Source organism: Sciurus vulgaris (genome assembly GCF_902686455.1).
Source record: "Sciurus vulgaris genome assembly, chromosome: 3".
NCBI classification, from domain to species: domain Eukaryota; kingdom Metazoa; phylum Chordata; class Mammalia; order Rodentia; family Sciuridae; genus Sciurus; species Sciurus vulgaris.
The window spans coordinates 130,640,186-130,655,696 of record NC_136463.1 but is presented as its reverse complement, the minus strand read 5'-3'; positions in this window follow the sequence as shown (position 1 = coordinate 130,655,696).

The window sequence follows — 15,511 nt, the reverse complement described above, 5'->3', positions numbered from 1 at the left end:
AATGCATTTTGATACATTGTACACAAATGGAGCATAACTTCTCAGTCCTGTGGCTATAAATGGTACTGAGTCACACTATTAGTGTAATCATACATGTATTTAGGGTAATAATGTCTGTCTCATTTTACCATCCTTTCCATTGCCACTGCTCTGCCCCACCCCTTACCCTCCTCAGAACAGTCCAGAGTTTCTTCATTCTTCCCTACCCATGCCCCAACCATGAATCAGCAACAACTTATCAGAGAAAATATTTGGCCTTTGGTTTTAGGATTGGCTTATTTCACTTAGCATGATATTCTCTAGTTCCATCCATTTTACCTACAAATACCATAATTTCATTCTTCTTCTTTCAGGCTGAGTAATATTCCATTGTGTGTATGTATCACATTTTCTTTATCCATTCATCTGTTGAAGGGCATGTAGTTGTGAATTGAGCTGCTATAAACATTGTGGATTGAGCTGCTATAAACATTGATGTGGCTTTGTCACTGTAGTACACTGATTTTATAAAGGAGTTTATACTCCTTTGGGTATTAACTGAGGCGTGGGATAGCTGGGTAAATTGTGGTTCCATTCCAAGTTTTCTGAGGAATCTCCATACTGCTTTCCAGAGTGGTTGCACCAATTTGCTGTCCAACCAACACTATATGAGTGTACCTTTTCCCTTGCATCCTCACCAACCATTATTATTGCTTATATTCTTGGTAATTACCATTCTGACTGGAGTGAGATGAAATCTTAGAGTAGTTTTGATTTGCGTTTCTCTAATTATTAGAGATGATGAACATTTTTGCATATGTTTTTTGACTGATTGTATTTCTTCTTCTGTGAAGTATCTTTTCAATTCCTTAGCCCATTTACTGGTTGGGTTATTTGTTTTTTTTGGTGTTAAGATTTTTGAGTTCTTTATATATCCTGGAGGTGCTTGTGGTAAAGATTTTCTTCCATTCCGTAGGCTCTCTCCTCACATTATTTGATTGTTCCCTTTGCAGAGGGAAGTGTTTTAGTTCAAATCCATCACATTTATTGATTCTTAATTTTACTTCTTGTGCTTTAGGAGTCTTGTTAAGGAAGTCAGGTCCTTAGCTGAGATGATGATTTGGGCCTACTTTTTCTTCTATTAGGGGCAGGGTCTCTGTTCTAGTGCTTAAGTCTTTGATCCACTTTGAGCTGATTTTTGTGCAGGGTGAGAGATAGAGGTTTAATTTCATTTTGTTACATATGGATTTCCAGTTTTCCCAGCACCATTTGTTGAATAGGCTATCTTTTCTCCAGTGTATATTTTTGGTAACTTTGTCTAGTATGAATTGACCAGATTTATGTGGTTCATTTCTGTGTCTTCTGTTTTGTATCAGTGGTCTACATGTCTATTTTGGTGCCAGTACTATGCCATTTTTGTTACTATTGCTCTGTAGTATATAGTTTAAGGTTTGGTATTGTGATGCCTCCTGCTTCATTCTTCCTGCTAAGGATTGCTTTGTCTCTTCTGGGTCTCTTATTTTTCCTAATGGGTTTTATGATTGCTTTTTCTAGTTTTATGAAGAATGTCACTGGGATTTTAATAGGAATTGCATTAAATCTGTATAACATTTTTGTAATATGGCCATTTTGACAAAATTAATTCTGCCTATCCAGGAGCATGGGAGATTTTCTATCTTCTAAGGTTTTCTTCAATTTCTTTCTTTAGTGTTCTGTAGTTTTCATCATAGAGGTCTTTCACCTCTTTTGTTAGATTGATTCCCAAGTAATAAAATAAGTTTTGATATGTAATATTATGTTTTTTATTGGGGTCTGGATGTTTCTTCTTTAATTTGTAAGTAATTTTTAAATTTCAAACAAGTGGGGATTTTTCTAATTGTGTGTTTATTTTTGATTACAAATATACTGTCACAGAGAAGTTGATCAGTATTTTATTATTATTAATTTATTGAAACTGCTTTATAATTCATTGTTTTATTAAAATGGTCTATGAGCTGGTTAATGCATGTAATCCCAGCTACTCAAAAGGTTGAGTCAGGAGGACCACAAATTCAAGGCCAACTTGGGCAACTAGTGAGACCTTGTCTCAAAATAAAAAATAAAAAAGCTGGGCTTGAGATGTAGCTCAGTGGTTGAATGGCCCTGGGTTCAATCTCTAGTAACACACACACACACACACACACACACACACACACACACAGTTCTGTGAATGCTTGGAAAGAGTGTATATTTTAAAGCATTGAGTGTAATGTTTCATATACGCCCATTAGTTTAAATTTATTCATTGATTTGTTTAGATCATCTGTAAGATGACTCATATATGTCTATTTCAACAGCCAGTTGCTGAGAAAGTGTGTTGAAGTCTTAATATGATAGAACGTGTGACTATTTCTCCATGTAGTTCTGTCATTTTTCTTTATTTATTTTGTAACTATAATTAGGAATAATTCCATATGTGAATATTTCATTCATATATTCCAAGAAGATTGCATTTTAATCATTATGTAATGATTTTCTGTGTCTAATAATCTTTTATTTGTCTATAAATATATTTGTCTATTGGAACTGATTAAACCAGATTTCTTTTGTTTGATACAGATTGAGCATCCCTGTTATGAATATCTGAAATGCTCCAAAATCTGAAACTTTTTTTTTTTGTGCTAGGGATTGAATCCAGGGCCTTGCACTCTATTATAGCTAGTTTATCACCCCCACATCTGAAACTTTCTGAGTGCTAACATCACACTCAAAAAGTTTCAGATTTTAGGGCATTTCAGATTTAATTTTCAGATTAGGGATACTTCACTGATAACAGTAATATAAAATGTGAAATCTGAAACACGTCTAGTCCCAAGCATTTTGGGCAAGGGATGATCAACCTGATTTTGCCTAGTATATTCTTCTATAACTTTTTGTCGTATACCCCAATCTTCCTGTGATCTTAAGCTTTAGTCATGTCTCCTGTAAATAGCATAAAGCAGGACTTAAAAAAAATAACTCAGCTTGATCTTTTTGTCTTTTAACCAAAGCAGTTAACCTATTTATATTTATTGTAATTTCAGACACACTTAACTGTTGTTTTTGGTTTTACATTTTTCTTATGTTTTCTATGTTCCTTGTTTCTTCTTCCTTGCCCTCTTCTGAATTGATAATATTTTTCTCATTCAATATTTTTACTCTACTAGCTTAGAAGTTCTGACATTTATTTCTGTATTTCAGTAGCTACTTTACACATTTTTAACTTGCATGCTTAACTCATTAATTGCTTTTTGGTCTCCTGAAGAATTCAAGGGACTTAAAACACTTAAGTTTTCCTTTTTAATACTCATACTCATGTCTTATATTTTAGTTCTATCTTTTTAAAAAATCCTACATGGTATTTTTGTTTTTCATAGTCAACATTTGTCTGTATTTATCACATTTTATTCTCTATGCTTTTGCAAATCTGAACTCCCTTTAGGATTATTCTCTTTCTCTCCAAAGTACATATTTTATGAACACCTTTCCTGAGGGTATGCTAATGGCAAACATGATCAGTTTTCATTTGTCTGAAAAATATCTTTTTTCTCATTCTTAAAAATATGATTTTTTTGCTCTGTACAGATTTTTAAGTTGATAATTATTTTTTCTTAGCATGTTATTCTACTCCCCGTTGATTTTGTTGTTATTATTGAAGTCAGATGTTAGTCTATCTCTAAGGTAATCTATCTTTTTTCTCAGACTGTTTTTAATGTCTCTTTGAATTCAGGTTCTGTGATTTCACAATAATGCATCTAAGGTATGGATTTCTTTTTCTTTTTCTTTTTTTTTTTTCTATTTGGGGTTTGTAGGATACTTGAATGTATGGGTTGATGTCTTTTATTAGTATTAGAAAATTCTTAGCCATTATCTTTTCAAGTATTGCCTCAACCCTATTCTCACTGTGCTTTCTTTTATCTTTTTGTCTATTTAGACAAATGCCAGGCTGATATCACAATTGTTTAACTGTTTTAAAGGGTGCATGTTCCAGCCTTCCTTATAGCTTACTGTGACCAGTGTGTGATCATTTCCAGGCTAAAGCTTTTAGGCGGAGGATTCCTTTGATGCCCTTTCCCCTCATATCAACTGAATATGGTCCATAGGGAGGTGGGGCTAGGTTCAGCTGAGGTATGGGAGAGCCATGAGATAGAGGGAGGTATAATCCCTGGAACCGTGCAGGCAGAGAAGTACTCATGGATCAGGAACTCCCAACTTGGACCTTAATTAATGCATCTTCCTTTCAATTTTTAAAAAACAAATTTATTGGCATGTAAATCACATATTATATAATTCACCCATTTAAAGCATACAGTGTAATGTTTTTCATATATTACATTATTAATTTTATAAAACTTTCTATTTTAACCATTTTTAAGTGTACAATTCAGTGGCACTCATTGCATTTACAATATTGGGCAATTTTCATATGTTTCCCAAATTGTTTCCCAAATAGAAACTCTGAAACAATCAAGCAGTGACTCTAGGTTCCCCATTCCTTCCAGCTTCTGGTAACCCCTCATCTACTTTCTGTCTTTATAAATTTGCTTGTTTTAGCTGTTTCAAATAAGTGGAATCACATCATATTTGTCCTTTTTGCCTGGCTTATTTGATTTAGTATAATGTTCTCATGCATGTTGTAGTAGGTGTCAGAAATTCATAATTCATTCTTTTTTATGGCTGAATAATATTATTATACACACACACACACACACACACACACACACCACCTTTTGTTTATCCAGTCATTTGGTTGATGAACCTTTGATTGTTTCCTCCTTTTGGTTATTGTGAATAATGCCTCAGTTAACATTGATATATAAATATCTATTTAAGTTCCTGCTTTCAGTTCCTTTGTATACATAAGTAGGAGCAGAATTGCTGGGTCATGATAATTCTCTGTTTAGTTTTTTGAGGAAAATGTTTTGCCAAACATTTCCATAGTACCTGCACCATTTTACATTTCTACCAGCAACATATAAGGGTACAATTTCTACACATACTTGTCAATTCTTGTTATTTTATGCTTTTAAAAATTATAGCCAGGCTGAAGTTGTGACTCAGTGGTAGAGCAATTGCCTGGCATGTGTGAGGCCCTGGGTTCAATACTCAGCACCACATATAAATAAATAAAATAAAAGATCCATTGACAACTAATATATTTATACAGTACTATATCCATTCTAGTAGGTGTGAAGTGGTACCTCATTGTGATTTTGATTGCATTTCTCTTTTGAGTGCTGATGTTCAGCATCTTTTCCTGTTCTTGGTCATTTGTATATCTTATTTGAAGAAAGGCCTATTTAATTACTTTGCCCACTTTTTAGCTTGGGTTGTCTTTTCGGTTGAGTTGTAGAAGTTCTTCATATATTCTGGATATTAGGCCCTTATCAGATTTCCAAATATTTTCTCCCTCTCTGTGGGTTGTTTTTTCCTTGCTTGTAATGTCCTTTAATACACAAGAGTTTTAAAATTTTGATGAAGTCCAATTTATCTATTTTTCTTCTAATATTTAAATTCTTTTGTCTCCTTGACCTCCATTCCTGATAATTTCTTCTATTAATCTAGTGCACTAATTCCTTCTCCCACACTATGTCTTAATACTTTTAAATCTGCCAATTGAATGTTCAATTTCATTTGTTATTTTTTAAAATTTCTATGTTAAACATGCTTTTTAATATTCTTATATCTGATAATTCAAGTTATCTGGGTCTGATTGTGCTCTTATTTCTCCTGGCTGTTACTTATGGCCTTGATTCCTGGTGTGTTTAGTAATTTTGATCCTTAAGTTGTTTAGTTTAGTTTAGTTTTGTTTTTAATTTCATCGTGGACAGTTGTGTCCTGGAATGAAAGAGGTTTCTCTTACAAAGGGTTTGCATTTGCTTTTATTATCAGTTCAGGAACATTTTACACAATACTGTCTTCAGATTTAAAAAAAATTTTTTTTGAATACTTAGAAAGAGTGAGTTTGTATGCACACTTGTGTGAGGGCCAGCCTGTGGTTACAAATTCTCAGGGTGTAATTTTCCCCTACTCTGCTCTGCCAAGTTTTGAGACTGTTAGTTTCCCATGCAATTTCTAGGTGGGTGGAAGTGGATAGTTTATTTTATATACCCTCTTTCAGTGAGTATGTACTTTAGGGCCCCAGTTTTATGATTGTTCTAATATAGGACACTCCAACTTGGGTGGTCCCTGTGCTTTGTCTTCTGTCTCCAGAGCTTGAAAATCTGTGCTCAAGTTCGCTGGGTCCAGCAAATGCCCTGAGGCATTTGAGCCCATGTGGCACAGCCTTCCTGGTACTGCTTGTTCATTTCATCATATGGATGCATCCAGTAAGGTGTTTTCATATTTTATTCTCATTTTTAGATATTATCATGGAGAGTTGGTCCTGAAACTTAGTCTGCTATGTTGCTAGAAACTCAACTACCTGTTTTTAGAAAAATTATTTTTTTGAACTGGAATGATCTTGATAAATTCTCACTTTCAATAAAGACTTATTACCTATTATAGGTTTGTAGAGGTAGGCAGAGCCTACATAATCAGTGTCTCTCTCCGTTCCTTGAATTTCCAGGTATAGCAGTCATGAGAGGAAAGACAAAAACAATTCAGAAGAGATGACAAGTCAGTCCCTGGGCTGTAAAAGGAAAGTATGGAGAAAAAGAATAATATATGTTAACCCTTTGCTTAATAAATATTAAATCATTATGTTAGTGCCTCACTTATTGTTCATCAACCATCATTACAGACTACTTTTACAGATTGTGTAATAGCTAGTATCAGTGTTTACTGCATCTCAGGTGGTTGCTAAATAATTTTGACGTATTTTTTCAGTTAGCACCATTTTAAAGATGAACAGAGGTTTAGAGCATTATTCTCTTGGGGTCACTCAATAACCACTGACCAAATACCCAGAGGAGGCTTTTAGATTTAGGGTAATATAATGGTACTTGGTGCCCTATTAAAAATCATGCTTGCTTTGCCTCCTCACATCTTCAGTAAGATAAGTCTGACTTCTTTAAAGATTTCACTCATTTAATCCTGATGACAACCATGCATGGTAGGTCCTATTATCATCATCATCCCTATTTTAGAAATGAGACAACTGCAGTTTGAAGAGTTCAAGTCACTTGCCCAAGGTATACAACTGCTCAGTGAGGAAGCTGGGTTTGTAGCCTAGATGATCCGCTTCCACTGTCTGTTTTCAACTGCCAAGGCATACTACCTCTCAAAATATGAGTCAAAACTTTAATTTTTTTTTATTTTTGCAGACTGCATTTTGATTTACTGTACACAAATGGGGAACAAATTTTGTTTCTGTGGTTGTGCATGATCTAGATTCATACCATTAGTGTAATCACACATGTATGTAGGGTAATGATGTCTGTCTCATGTCACCATCTTTCATATCCTGCCCCCCACTCCCTCTCATTTCCCTCTACATAATCTAAAGTTCCTCCATTCTTCTCTTACCCACCACCTCCCACCTCCATTATGTATCATCATCCACTTATCAGGTAAAACATTTGACCTTTGGTTTTTTTGGGATTGGCTTATTTCACTTAGCATGATATTCTCTAATTCCATCCATTTATCTGCAAATGCCATGATTTTATTCTTATTTATGGATGAATAATATTCCATTGTATATAAAAAAAACCCAATCAATAAACGGCCAAGGATCTGGACAGACACTTTATACAAGATATATAGGTGATTAACAAATATATGAAAAAGTGTTCAACATCTCTAGTAATTAGAGAAATGCAAATTAAAACAACTCTAAGATTTCATCTTACTCCAATTAGAATGGCTATTATTAAGAACACAAGCAATAATAGGTGTTAGTGTGGGTGTGGGGGAAAAGGTGCACTTTTACATTGTTGGTGGAATTACAAATTGGTGTAGCCACTCTGGAAAGCAGTATGGAAATTCCTTAGAAAACTTGGAATGGATCCACCTTGTAACCCAGTTATCCCACTCCTTGGTTTATACCCAAAGAATTTAAAACTAGCATACTACAGTAATGCAGCCACATCAATGTTTATAGCAGCTCAACTCACAGTAGCTAAACTATGGAACAAACCTAGGTGCCCTTCAACAGATGAATGGATGAAGAAAGTGTGGTATATATACACAAAGAGTCAAAACTTTGAGAATGGAAGATGGGAGATCCTGCTTTGTGATGGATCAGATTTCTTGATAATAAACAACTCAGATGTTCATCAGAATCAGGGAATAGCTAAACAAGAAAGGGGACAAGGGAAGGATTGGCATCATGTTTCAGATCTCTCCATCTTAAAATAAATTATGGAATGGAAAGGTCATCTACCATTACCAAGACTGATAGCCAGTTAGAAAACTATTGTATAGCCAGTTAGAAAACTATTGTATGTGGGAGGGAATAAATATAAAAAAATGAAGAGATCAGATAATGGTAGCTCTCCTGAGACCCATTGTCATTGTATTCTTGTATTTGCATTTAACCATTTAAAATTATCAGGTAAAACAGAGGAGAGTTACTAGAACTCTTGTGAACATCACTGTTTTAGAAAAAGCGTCACTAAGCTACTTTTCCATTCTTTGTGAAGTACAAAGTGTTACCAATGGGTGAAAAATAAATATTTTGTAAACCATTTGTGACATCATTATATGTAGTTGGTTCTGTTTGCCTGATTTAAATGCTCATTTGCTTTGTGAGAGTGAACAAAAAGGAATTTTATGGGCTTCATGCTTTCTATTTTAGTGAATTTTTTAATCCACTGAAGAAATATAGGAAATTATCTCTATCAAAATCACAAACCCCAAACTTCAACCAAAGAGACTTTCTTAAATAGAAATTAATACTCGTTGAATATGTATGGATGTATCTAATAGATGCATGGAACATGCATCTAAAGGAGAGTCTTTATAAAGAGGATTGTGGAGCCTACAAAGATGCTAAAGAAAGGAAGAGCCTGTACCACTGATCCAGTAATACAGGTCTGGTCACTATGGGGAGCAAATTGCCTATAAAAATCAAACCTTAAAATTCTGCAGGACACAGGCATACAGACATTCATACTTTGGAACCTTTGAATAGATGGTAACATTAATGTTAGTCAATATTAGGCATTGTCCTCATTCCACTGCATGTAGCCCATGCCCTATGAAAGTTGGATGATTCAGTGATCACACCTGCATTCCAGAGGCACTTGACATCAGAGGGCACCTGAATTTCCACCTCGTATTGAGTGGAAGAGGCTTTGCGAAAGGGTGTCTAACAATCAAGATTCAAAAAACTGAATTTTTTTTAACTGATGAAATAAGTAGATAATTTCCAGTACCTATTTAATAATGCATTTCAGAGAATAATTGGTTAATAAATATTTTGTTAAATACAATTTTCCAATAAAGCCAGTGAGTCACAGGGAATTTAATTTACCAGTTTCAGGTCACCTAGCAATGCAACAAATTAGGGGGAACTCTGATTTCTAGTGCGAGTTCAAAAAACCAAAACCAAAACCAAAACATAAACATGCCAAAGACTGAAGAACACACAATGTGAAATTTGTTAATTTCTCTCTCTCTGTTTTTGTTATTATCCTTTTGTTATACAAAACCCAGTGCTCCGTATATCGTGGCATAAACTTATCTTAATTGTAAGTGTTTGTTAGTACAGATCTGATTTATATTTAATTGTATTTGATACTCTATTGATTGAGCTTTATATAAGTATTTAGGGAAATTTTTGTTAAAGTTAACAGGCAGCTCTGGGTGGTCTAGACATGTCCATTTCTCTTGGGGGCAGCTGGGGACAGGGAGGAAGGCTGTAGTCATTTCCACATGAAGACTGTGGGCAGCAGGGATGGGGCTATTCCTGGTAACATCGGGCACTGTAAATTGTCATTTTGTGACTAGTTGGCTTAACAAATAAAATAATAGAAGTGGAATGTTTATGTCAAGGTAGAATTTACCTGTTGGCTATTTTGACTGAAAATAGAGACCGACTCATAATTTATGAGACTCTATCTTGTTATAAATCATTGTAATAACTTTGTAATCCTATTAGCACTTATGAAGTGACTACAGCGCAAAAATCTTATGATTTGAGAATTGTATAGGAAAAGGATGGGTCTGAACTCAATGTCCTTCAAAAATGTCACAGCACTACTGTAGAGTTTTCCTTTTTAAATTATGTTTTACTTGTTTTGTATTAGTAATAGAAACTTTGAAATTATTTCTTGTTGCATTACCAGTACTAGTTGAAAACCTAAATCTTAGATGGATTTGGGGAAGATTTGGTAGAAAGACTGTTTCACTTTTTTATTTTATCCTGTACAGAACCTTGAGAAAGGCCCCAAAAAGCTTCCTACTTTGGTTTCTTTAGTGTCTAAAATGCCTATAATCCTCTAAATTTGGAAAGTCTATAGAGTACCTGTATACCGTACACTATTTTTTAGAAGTCTTTATCCTGAATCAGAAGGTATTTCTGGATCTTCTGCCCTTCACAGTCTTAAGCACCTGCTCCTTTCTTTAAACAAACAAACAAACCCAATTAAGCAAATAAACAATTCCCTAATTATCCAAGTGATACATCCTTATTACTGTTACAGCTAATTGCCTATATTGCCATTTTCCAGGGATAAACACTGCTATTTCTTTTTAAAAAATTTATAATATCTTCCTGAAACATCAATTATGCCATTCCATCCCGTGCTCAATTTTTAAAAAATTGACACACGTTAATGAGGTTCCCATGTTTCAGTAAGTGCATACATTGTGTAATTTTCAAATCAGGGCAAACATATCTGCCCTCTCAAATGTGTCGGGTTTTTTTGTGATGAAAACATTTAAAATCTTTCCTTCTGCCTTTTTTTCCCCTGGTCCTAGAGTTTGGGCCCATGCCTCAGGCATGCTAGGTAAGTGCTCTACCATTAGTCCTACATCCCCAGTCCTCTTCTAGCTTTTTGAACTACACAAACCATTCCTGTTACCTATTGTTGCCCCACTGTGATAGCACACCAGAACCCCTCTCTCCTATCTAACTGTAACTTGGTACCCATTGACCATTCTCACCCATCCCTCTGCCTCCCTTGTCCCCCAGCTTCTACTAGCCACCCCTCGACTCTCAGCTCCATGAGATAACTTTTTTGAAATTCTACATCTGAATGAAATATTTGTCTTTTTGTGTCTGGCTCATTTCACTTAATGTAATGATCTCAAGTTCACCTGTTTTCTCAAGTGACAACAATGAATATTGCTCTTTTTATGGCTGGACTACTTTCATTTCTTCTAGGTGGATGTGGGTATATGATTTTTGTTTCTGTTTTTAGACATCGACATTGCAGGTGGTCCTTGCTAGGGCATTCAATCCCCACTAGTTCAGAGTTATGTTGGAAAAGTGTGTCTTAACTCTTCATCAGCTTATTTACTCCTAACACCCACTCAGAGAAGAGAAATCCAATTATTATTGATTCTCCTTCTTGCTTATGCTTAGGGAGATAGATCTGAACCAATAACATAAATCAAAACTTTCCTTTAGTCATGTCATGCTGATACATGAAAATTTTCTCTAATATATTCACTGAAAGCACATCATTATAAACTAAAATAGGTTCATTACAATGAATGGTCTTTTCCTCAGGAAAGATTATCATAACTGTGTCCTTAAAGAAATTCTCTGTATGACTGGGGTCAAACTCACATACAAATTTTCTGTCAATATTTTCACTCAGCATTGCATTACCAGCATTTTCCATGTCACTAAATAGTTTTTGAAAACATTTTTAATGGCAGTAAGTACTATCATTTACTTAACCACCTTTCTGTTTTGGGATATTTTGGTCATCTCTGTGCTTTAGAATGGAAACTTTCATAAGCTCTTTTGTCTCTAGTAACACTGTGGGGAAAATACTTATCTGTACCTTTATATATTTCTTTAAATATACACCCCTCAGGTTGCCATCACCTCTTCATTGGTCTGTTTCTTTTGAGGGTATCCCTAGACCACTGCTGTCAGATGGCTCTTCCTAAAACATCAATCATGCTATTCCGTCCCATCCTCGACAGCCCTCAATTACTTCTCAGTTCCTATTAGAAAAAAACCTATACATTTTTCAGTCAGAGGATTGAAGTCTTTGATGTCTTCTTCTTTCCAATTTTTTGCACCTGAAGAACCATCTTCTTACCCAGCCTACTACCTCCACTAACTATTGTTTTCAACACTGCCTTCTTCCTTGCTGTCCCCAAGCAAGCACACAGCACAACTTCAACTCCAGCATTGGTGTATGGGGCACACTGCCTGTCACAAAACATCTAAATTCAACCTCAGACATCTCAGGTCTTTCCAGTTCATGCCATATCAACCTTCCCACCCCAACCCCTTGGCTTTGCTGGATATGCTAAAATCTGTGTGTGTGTGTGTGTGTGTGTGTGTTATGTAAATTCATTGTAAAAGATCTGAAAGTATATACACTAAAATTTACCTTTGGGGAAGAACTCTAAGATGGAACTCACAGAAGGTACTAAGAAAAACTTTCATTTTTTTGCATATATATATATATATACTTCTCTAATGTTTGAACTTTTTACAAGTATTCATTTTTAATTTTTAAATTTATTCTAATTAGTTATGCATGATAGTAGAATGCATTTTTCACTTTGATATATCATACATAAATGGGGTACAATTTCTCCTTTTTCTGATTGTACATGTTGTAGAATCACATCAGTCATGCAGTCATATATGTGCATAAGGTAATAATGTCTGTTTCATTCTACTATCCTTCCTATTCTACTATTCCCTCCCCTCCTGTCACTCCTTTCTACCTAATCTAAAGTAACTTTATTTTTCCCTAGCAGACAGCCGCCCTTATGGTGAATTGGCATCCATATATCAGAGAAAACATTCAGCCTTTGTTTTTTTGGGTTTGGCTTATTTTGCTTAGCATGATACTCTTCAACTCCATCCATTTACCAGCAAATGCCATAATTTCATTCTTCTTTAAAGCTAAGTAATATTCCATTGTGTATATGTACCACATTTTCTTTATTCATTCATGTGTTGAAGGCCAAACCAAAATTATATATACTTGTTTATTTTTAAGCTTACAAGATTATAAGATATAATGGAAGTAGAGTTTAAGAAACTGCTTTCTAAATTTTAAAATCTCAGGGCAAACACTAATTGTGGTTCCATCCATAGTTTTGCTCTGATCATATATGAAAGCCTTTTCCTTTGCTAGTTCTACTGCTACTATCTTTCACAGTCCAGCACAATTGCTGTAGCTTACCAAAGCTTGCCTTGGTTGTCTCTAGAAACTCCAAACCATATGAAATCAACTTCTTTGTCTTCTTTTGGAACATATGATGATAGGTAAGGAAAAGTTTATGTAGCAACAATCTGAACCATGAAAAGTGGATCAGAATAACTCTTATTTCTCTCTTACCTTTCTAAAAAAATTTTATACATACCGATTTTTTTTCCCCTTTTTGTGTTTCGTGAGAGGCAATGATCATGGGTACACAGCTCTCTATGTGATCTTGGGAATGTTACCAAGTCCTTTTGGAATTTCTTCTTCCAGTATGTGAAGGAGTTGAAATAGGAATATCTTCTGATATAACTTCTAGTTCAGAAAGTTTGTGATTCTGTTAAGTATGTATGATTTTGCCTAATAACTATCTTAATTTGAAGACGTCTACTTTTTCTTTTTTAAAAAAAGTCACTCCAAATCTTTTCATCTAAAAATACTGAACAGGACAATTCTGTATAATTGGCTTATTTGATGTAGTAGAAAGAGCATTGGCTTTGAAATCAAAAGGATCTACATCTGAATTCTAGTTCCACCATTATGAAATATGTTATCCTAGACAAGATGCTCAACCTCTTTTAGCATCAGTTTCCTTATAGGTAAAATAATCTTGGTCTCCCTGGTGTATACATATGAAGGCACCCAGGACAGTGCCTGATATTTGTGTGCTCTCAGTAAATGTGAATTTCCTTTGTTCCTTTATCAGCAGTTTTGATTTGTGAAAGGAAAACTTTAAAAATTAGCAAATGCTTTTTTATATGTTTATATATGTAAAATGAGTTTCAGATAGAGCAAAATGATGGCTTTAAAGATGTGATACATATGTAATGTAAAAAAGTTTGTGTCATTCTTGCTCTAACTATATGCTAAAATCCTGGGCCTTGATAGACTGCTATCTTATTTTTTTGTCTCATAGGGAATTTAGGTTGTGGCTAGTAGCAGAGGGTTATAAAAGCCAAATGTGTCTTTTATGCCTTATAATTAGTTGATTATGGTCATCGGCAACTAGGAATCTTAGGAGTCTAAGTTTGCATTATATCTCATTTTCTTCAGAGTCAATATCTATAATGCATAGTAGACACAGTGCCTCAGGCTTATAATAATTCTTGGGGCCCATTTTTTTTTTTTTTTTTTTCCTTTTGTGATGCTGGAGATTGAACCCAGGGCCTTGTGCATGATAGACATGTGGTTTACCAATGACCTACATAACTGACTCCTGGAATTGTTTTAATTTCTTTCTTTCTTTTCTTTTCTTTTTTTTTTTTTTTGATACCAGGGATTGAACTCAGGAACACTACTGGGCCACATCCCCAGCCCTATTTTATATTTTATTTAGGTTCTCACTGAATTGCTTAGCACCTTGCTTTTGCTGAGTCTGGCTGGCTTTAATTCTCCTGTCTCATCCTCCAGAGCTGCTGGGATTACAGGCATATGCCACTGTGCCTGGCCTTGATTTCTTTTAAAATCAGATAAAAATAAACTGTAGGCCAAAGAAAGTATTTTAAAACATAACATTATTATATTAATCTTTATACCAATGCAGTTGAAAGCTGTATTTTAATTTTTATGGAGGAAGGGGCTCACACACACACACACACACACACACAAAAGTTATAATGTAGCCCTTGAGTGATTTAATGAATTTTCAGACTTTCTTTCAGGAAACATCTGTGTAGGTTAGGCTGAGTAGTGGGCACCCTTTTCTGAGATGCACCATTAGAGGGGGCTTCTTAGTATTGTCATAGTCCCTTCCCACTGCATGGGTCCATTTTTGTTCTTGGCCCCATGAGAACATTGGGGAAAAACCAAACATTAAAACAAAACAATGAAACCAGGTATTTTTATAGCAAGCTCAGAGTCTTCTAACATAAGATTAGAATCAGAATCTTGGGAACAGAGAGTTCCTCTTATTCCATGCTCATGTAAATTTAATATGTAAGCTCCTTCATGAATATTAATGAATTTATAAAGGAAGGTTTGAGGAAAAAATTTCAACAACAGCCCCCCTACCAAATTGGTAACCTAATTTTGGCTGAATAAAAGAGAAAATATGAAGCGCTTAAAAGTGGGAAATGTGGAATACAGACTTTCTAATATATGCAAAAGAAGAAGGAATCTGTGTATGCATGTCACAGAATAGGGGATCCTTACATAAAGTATGACATCTGCTTAGTAAATGGCCTGACCTTAGCTATGCCTCTTAAGAATCTGGTGGCATTAAAAGGAAG